The sequence below is a fragment of the Rhincodon typus genome, chromosome 2 (assembly GCF_021869965.1).
Source record: "Rhincodon typus isolate 14 chromosome 2, sRhiTyp1.1, whole genome shotgun sequence".
NCBI lineage: Eukaryota > Metazoa > Chordata > Chondrichthyes > Orectolobiformes > Rhincodontidae > Rhincodon > Rhincodon typus.
The window spans coordinates 66,253,589-66,261,695 of NC_063333.1; the positions used below are offsets into that span (position 1 = coordinate 66,253,589).

General features: G+C 40.4%; 1 long non-coding RNA gene across 1 annotated transcript; it reads left to right on the forward strand.

Annotated features, from left to right (window-relative positions):
- Window positions 1–3,471: 3,471 nt before the first annotated feature.
- LOC125487096 lies at window positions 3,472–7,806 on the forward strand. Its single transcript, XR_007265644.1, has 3 exons — window positions 3,472–3,581; window positions 6,666–6,697; window positions 6,840–7,806. It is a non-coding gene; the product is annotated as an uncharacterized LOC125487096 (long non-coding RNA).
- Window positions 7,807–8,107: the final 301 nt, after the last annotated feature.

An 8,107-nucleotide genomic window follows, 5' to 3' on the forward strand; every position in this document is an offset into this window, starting at 1 on the left:
TAGATATTAATCATAATACACTCACAGCAGGTGTCTTTCAATTAACAGGGCACTTCTAAAATACAACTTAAATTAAGTGTGACTTTTACGACATAAGGAGTCCATCTTTAACTAATTTTGATTGGTTTAGTGGAGGAAAATTGTACCCATAATCCACATGCTACTTTTGCAAAAAGGTATAATCAGTTTATTCCCCTCCTCCAGTATCCTGCAAAAATGATTCAGTGTTTACTTTCTCAATGCCATGAGGTAACCATCTGCCCGTATCTACTTGCTATCTCTTCAATCCTCTGAAGAAGACAATTGTGTACTAACATGCTAATACGCCAAGAGGCAATGGCCTTGGTAATTGTGCTCCTTCTTACCATGCACCAGCTTGCGTCCCTCCTTCAGAGATTGAGGATCTGCATGGAAACATAACTATGAGCACCACTTAGGAGGGTGAAGATAAATTCTGAACTTGTTTAAAGTGATAACAATAGCAATTGGGTGAGAACTTCCAGTGAGATCACAAGCAGAGCTGTAAGGGTGGAAGGCATATGTCAATCTCCTGGGACCTTCCTGTTACAACTTAGAACTCCTCCTGAGTGAGATGCAGCAGTGAAGATCCAGCTGGTTTTCAATGGATGGCGTGAAGATCCAGCTGGTTTTCAATGGATGGCATGAAGATCCAGCTGGTTTTCAATGGATGGCATGAAATCCCCAAAGTCTATGGTGCACACAATGTGGGCGGAAGTAGCAATTACAAAGGTAAACAATGGAATCTCCGTTGGGAAGAACATGCTGTAGACTACCCAAAGGCTGCAATTAAATTTTCATGGTAGCCCTGGAGATTATAGCCAAGCTGGTGAAAAAAACTCCCTCAAGAACCCAGCAATATCTAAAAAAAATTAAATAGCTGTAGAAATGACAAAATAATGTTTACAGCTTCAGCATTTAAATCCCCTCAGCTGCGATCCACTGCAGCAAACACAATAGACTGCTATATGCAGGGAGTTATAGGATTGACAGCCTGTAAGGCAGAAATGACAGATTAACAAATGGGTGTCATAATCCTACCCTGAGTTTGTGCCCATCCTTTTTTGTGGCCACCCAACTCTGACCTCTGTCAGCAGCTGTGGATGTTCAGAGGGTGCAAAATTCATTTCCCGAATGATATTTGGACACTGGGCTGGCAATGGAATGCTGCTCACTGCATTGCTGATGCTAATTGCAAAGGTCATGTGTAGCTGCAAAATTAATCTTCCAATCTCATTTCATGATTGTGGTCTGGCCACAAGCATCTCCCAGTTTGTCCTATGTAGACATCTGCTCACTCTAGGGAGCTGACTTTACAATCTTCAGAAAGCACCCTCTCCCTTTAGAGGTAGGGTCTCCATAAAAAGAGAAACTGCAAGGATGCACTGCAGGCTGCAGGATAACTACTTTCTTACCATTCTGGAAAAAACAATGACCCAGCAAGGAAGTAGAGGACTCCCATGCGATGCGGCCCTGAAATCACTGTCAAAATCCAGTCCAGAAAAGAAACAATGTTTCCAGCAAGGGTCTTGAAAAAGCATTCAGACCGAACCCTGTAAAGAGAGTGGGAACAGGTGCCAAGGCTTAAGAATGTCCATGCCAAAGCATCACAAACTTGGCAGCAGTCCTTCTATGTGTTTAATAACTCTGGTGGAGCAGCAAGTGAATTCATTTTAACAGCCAGCCCTCACAGTGCTCAATGCACCATATCCTCATCACTCACCTTGTAAGTTTGAGTCAGGTTTGTTACTTTTAGTTCCAACTTGAGACTGACATCTCCAGATATGAGGTTTCTGGGAAAAGTAGCAGTGAGTTTGCTAAGTAGAAGCACAAGTGAGTCAACAAAATGATTCTTAGCAATCTGTTATCAGGAGAACAAGCTCTGGGCTCACTGGTTGATTTGGGTGCTATTTCCCGTTTTGTGTTCATTGCTGCTGTGTTGTAACACCAAGTTGACCATTGTCTATCTCCTCTTGGTTATGTGTTGAGGTTAACAAAACTCTACTTCTTATGCACTTTTTGAGCCCAAGCTTGTGTCTAGGTATTAGGTGACTGATTGCTTTTAAGTCAGATGGAATCTCATCTTAACTGACCCGATTAGTTTATTATTGTTTCATTTTTGGCCTTGACTGTATTCCTTACTGAATTGCAAGCTTACATGTCCCTCATGCATGGCATTTTTGGTGATTAAACAAAGACCTTTTATCTAAAATAATTACTATAAATTTATTTTGCTACTGTCTTATTATACAGTTAGGCAGATGGAAATGTTTATCCAAGCTTCCAATTAGCCAAAGGTCAGAATACTTTCTGACTTAAGTTTTTAACAACTTGACAATTCTTTGTGCTGTCCTCCACACATCAAACTATTACATTGACAAAATGATTTAAACATTAGGCCTTGCAGCTCAGCATTTTCTGTATTCATGCTCCCATACCAACACACAAGCCAGCAGCGCACTCTGGCACTAAGGACTATCATCCTTAACTGTAACTCATCCTCCCATGCTTACCAATGCTGCCAACTGTATGTTTCAATTGTTTCCGCATATCTCCAGCTAATCAGTAGTGGCAGGCACATGTTCCAAAAACACTGACATAGTTACTGACAGTCTGCCCTCCCTCTTACGGGAGAATGTTGCCAAAAAAAACGCAGGAGAGTTAAGTAATGGACAGAGTACATGCAAGGATCCACACTCTCAGTGCCCTGGAGCAGATGGCCTTTAGGATTATTTCCACCACAACCAGTGGCACTTACCATCAGCAAGGTCATCCAGGATAAAGGAAAGTTGTTGCCTTATGTACTTCCCCCACTCATTCCTTCCCCTCACCCAGAAAGGCGCCATAAAATGGAAATGGCAAAAGGAGAGACTGTGTGTCTCTCCATACCCCTCCTCCCTCCCTTCTCTCTTTAAGTCGTGGTACTTAAAGATCTTTAGGAACTTCAACTGAAACCCTATTGTTTCAAATAGAAAGGTAAGAGAAGGGATAGAATTATGAGGAAAATGCACGTTCACTTGATCTAACACACACTGACACCAATTCAGATACTGGCACAGCATAAAAACTGGAGGCTGGTATCTAGCTGGGTCTACATATGGAGCGTGCTTGGGCATGAGTGGGTTGTAGTCAGGGGGTAAGTCAGTTTGTGTGCAAGTTCCATGGAGAACCCTGTTAAAAAAAACCTGGGGGAATGCACCTCCAAAATTTTCCAAAGAGTTTGAGAAAAACAACGATGGAGCAACCAATGGTGGAAAGTTTACCCATATTTGTTGAACTGACAATTGCTGAGGAGCTACTTGTTCAATCACAGCCTGTTTCTCTCCCATGCTTGCCCTGATAGGTTCACTAGTGAGCCAATGGGAGAGAAACAGCCTGTGATTGGTGATGGTGAGGGGCTGGAGAAGGAGAAAGAGAAGTTGAAGAAGAAGTGTAAGAATAAGTGTAAGGTTACTGTGCCATCATGGGGATAAGAGAATTGTGAGGTAGCAGTGCTATTGCTGGGGCTGGAGAACTGTGTGTGTTACAGATCTACAACAGGAATATCCCAACTGCTTATTGAGGTAATCCTAATACTCATTATCATCAACGTAGCTTCTCTTCTTCCCCTGGCTTACTATCAACAATCACTTTGTCTATTAAGCATTTTCAATACATCATACTCTCTGATATGTATGAATAGTATTGTTACCAGGAGATATTGTAACTGACTTTTAACCATTTCTGTGCTTCATAGTTTCCGTCCACCCACTCAGTCAACTTACTTGCAATCTCTGTCTATACAGTATCTAGCTGAGAGATTTTACAGTAGCAATGCACACCACTGATCTTAAGTCATTTTTAGTTGCCAACAACAGCCTATTCCTCCTCCATACATATATTTTTAAAACTATTAAATATAGAGCAAGTTTTTATTTCCTGTTTTATGCAATAAATTAAATGCAAATATTAGATTGCTGTCTTGATACTATATATTTCACTATCAGCCACAATTTGCATAATGTTTCTTTAAATCTATACCATTCAGCTGCTGAGCTGGTATTGTAAGGGTTGTCAGTACAAAAATTATAGATTATTAGTGATATTCATAATACTATAAACATTGTTATACTACTTTTGATGGCAAAATACTCATGAGGATCAAAGACATGCATAGGACCAGTCAGTCAATTGGCCGATTCCAGAATTTAAATATAAAGTAGAAAACAATGTATATATTGACTATCTATATCATTCGATTGATTTTCTTGCCAAGTAGTTCACTAGCTTCTTTCTAAGGATGCTGATGTTCATGCCAAGCAATTACAATCTTTTAAGTCAAATGTTTATAACTGATCTATCCATTCATCTTCTTCATTCAGGCTCTTATTCTGTTTCCCCTTATGAAGTGAAATAACAAATTCACTCAAAGTAACTATTGAAAGATGGTGGCAATTCTCGATGACTGAAATTCCTTGTACTGTATGTAAGGGAAGTTTTAAATACATCAAAATTATGTATTTAATGAGGACTTGCATTATTTTGGCACCTATCATAACTACCAGACATCTCAAAACATTTTACAGTCAATGAAGGATGTTTGAATTGAAGTTACTATTGTAATATAGGAAACACAATACAGACAATTTGCATAGAGCCATCACCCTCAACAGCAATGAGATAATTACCAAATAATAACAATTATCACAAAAATCAAGAATTTAGAAATGCGTTGGCTTCTGCTGAGACCAAGCTTTCTTTTTCAATGCCACATTCCAGCTGAACTAGTTCTAGTTGTTCTTGCACTCTGCCTACTTGGGGGTGGCACAGTGGTTCACACTGCTGCCTCACAGCGCCAGGCACCCTGGTTCGATTCCAGCCTCGGGTGACTGTCTATGTGGAGTTTGCATGTCCTCCCTGTGTCTGCGTGGATTTCCTCTGGGTGCTCTGGTTTTCTCCCACAGTCCAAAGATGTGCAGGTTAGGTGGACTGGCCATGTTCAATTGCCCATAGTGTTCAGGGATGAGTGGTATAGGGGGATTGCCCATAAAGTCTAGGGTGGGAAATGCAGGGTTGTGTAGTGGATGGGTCTGGGTGGGGTGCTCTTCGGAGGGTCAGTGTGGACACGATTGGCCGAATGGCCTGCTTCCACACTGTAGGGATTCTATGATTCTACTTTGTGCAGGCACCTGTGAAAGAAGTGGGATTGTGGGAGCATTCATTGAAAACCCTGATTGAGCTTCTGCCAGTAGAAAGAAGTAACACTTACTTATCATTTCATAGAACTTCCTGCCTGTTGTTGGATTGGACACAACAAAAATGTTTCATGCACTCTCATTATCAGAAACTATTGACCCTGAGATTTAGGAAAAGGCTATGAATTGGGGTAAAAACCAAAAGAACTGTGGATGCTGTAAATCAGAAACAAAAACAGAAGTTGCTGGAAAAGCTCAGCAGATCTGGCAGCATCTGTGAAGAGAAATCAGGGTTAATGTTTCAGATCCTTCCTCAGAACTGATGGTAGCTGGGAACATGTCAGCTTAGATGCAGATGATGGGGTGGGGGCTTGGGAGAGGCGACAAGGGGTAAACGGTAGGTGGGGATAGAGCCCAAACAGAGAGAAGAAAACAGTTAGACAGACAGGGGAGTGGATAACAATCTGGCTAGGAAGGTGAATAGCTGTTAATGGGGACTGTTAGTGGCAAACAGTAGGTAGTGTGTAATGGCAGGCTATGTGATAACAAGGCCTGGTGTGTGGGGTAGGGGGCTAAGACATGAGAGAGTTCAGGCCCTAAAGTTATTGAACTCGATATTGAGTCCGGAGGGCTGCAGGGTCCCCAAGCGGAAAATGAGGTGTTGTTCTTCCAGCTTGCACTGCGCTTCGCTGGAACACTGCAGCAAGTCTGAGACAGAGATGTTGGCCAGGGAACAGGGTGGTGTGGTAAAGTGGCAGGCAACTGGAAACTCAGGAACTTTATTGTAGGCAGAACATAGATGTTCCGCGAAGCAGTCACCCAGTCTATGAATTGGGGTAGACTGATGAACAAAATTACTATTTACTGCACTAACTGCAAGTTCCCCTCCAAGATACTTGTCATCCTGACTTGGAATTATATCGTCATTCTTTCACTGTTACTGGGTCAAAATGATGGAATTTCCTCAGTAAGGGCATTGTGGGTCTACCTGGAGCATATAGACTGCAATGGTTCGAGAAGGCAGCTCACCACCCTTCTCAAGGGCAACTAGGGATGGGCAATAAATGCTGGCTTATCCAGCGATGCTCATATCCCACTAGGGAATAATTAAGATCTGGGCAGTTGAACAGGTCAATAAGAATTTGAGGCACCAGATCTAACTCCAACTGATAGACTGTAAAACTGTGTACTCACTGTTTGTAAAATTGATGAGCTGAGAACTAAATATTTAACTGAAGGAAGAAAATGCATTCACTTTTATAAAATGTTGATACTTGGACCATATGTTTCATTGTAAATTAATTATAAATACCAACAGTATCTGCATATTTTACTTCTGCAGGATTCAACAATGGTCTGATATTTCTTAAAATAATAATCTGTCTGTAATTTATGCAGTTGTCCCAATTGTTTGCTATAACTTCAGCAAAAATCTTGCAAAAAGAAAATGCAGCTGTTTGCTTTGTTTCTCAGGTTCTACTACTCTACTCTCCACTGAAGTTATGGTAAGAGATTAGTCAACCCGCCTAATACAAAAATTGTACACTGTTGTAACTTCCACGCAATAATAGCAAAAACATCGTTTTATTTTACACTGCTAATGTCATTGAACCCTCAATATATTTATTGTCTCTTCTCTTTCCACAGACTCAGCACTAGAACTTCATATAGAATCATAGAGTTTTTACAGTGCAACAAAAACCCTTTGGCCCGTCCTATCTGCACCAGTCATCAAGCATCTATCTATTGTAATCACATCTCCAGCACTTGGCTAGTAACTGTGTACACTATGGCATATCTGGATGTTTTAAAGCAGAGCCTTTTTGTGATGGATCACCATTTCCCCCATATATAGCCCATGGCAAAAGGGATAAGCAGTGTTAGAAACGCATATTCTTATAAGACCATAATATGTGGGAGCAGATACAGGCCATTCAGTCCATTGTGTCTGGTGCACCAATCAGTTGGATCATGGCTGGTCTATTCTAATCTAATGGATTATGAGAATTGGAAATAGCAAATTTGGATAATTCCTAGGGGGCAAAGTTTTACCATAGGACTTTTTGGAACCCAAAAATCAATGGATCAAGAAAAACTGGGGATTGTCTGCTGTTCAAGAAAGTCAGCAGACTTTGCAGAGAATACAAGTCAAAGTTGCTAAGACAGAGACAAAAGATAGGGTTTATTATTGTAATTGATGGACAAACAAGCTTGAAAAAAGCTGTAAAGATCTGTGCTGTCATTGCCTAACAACAGCCTCTGCACTGATATTTGTGTGGATTTTTCAGTATAAATCAAATATGGCTCTGCTGGAGAGGTTTGCAAAGAAAGAAGCTCTCTCATTCTTAACAAAGTATTTGTGAATCAAATATCAGGGTTCTTAACTGTTTCCAGCTGAAATCTGGGCCGAAAATCTTCCATTACTCTTCAACCGACAACAATCAGATTGTCAACAGATATCAAAAGAGTTGTAGAAGTCAACTTATTTCTACGTTCTGCATTCAAACCTTTGACAGACAAGGACATTATTCCTTTAATGATTCTTTGCCCCATCCACAATAGCCCTGAAGATCTGTGACATCTTGTCCTATATATGAATATGTGTGTGTTTGGAATAAAGGGAGATATAGTTTGAAACTATGTAGTAGCATAGTTGATAAACAATTTTGCCGCTTATTGTAAGAATAGATTTTATCTTCAATAAATGTTATTTTTCAGTTTATTGAAGAACCCTGATGAAAATCTCTTTTGTTCTAGATAAACTAACCATTTGATGATTAAATCAGACATTCGCTCTTTTGGTATGGCTTTTAGAGTATTGGAACTTGATTACCAGTGCACTCCTCCTGTCAGAGCCGTAACAAGATAAAGGAATTTTTACAACACAAATTTACATAGATCTGATCTATTTCATG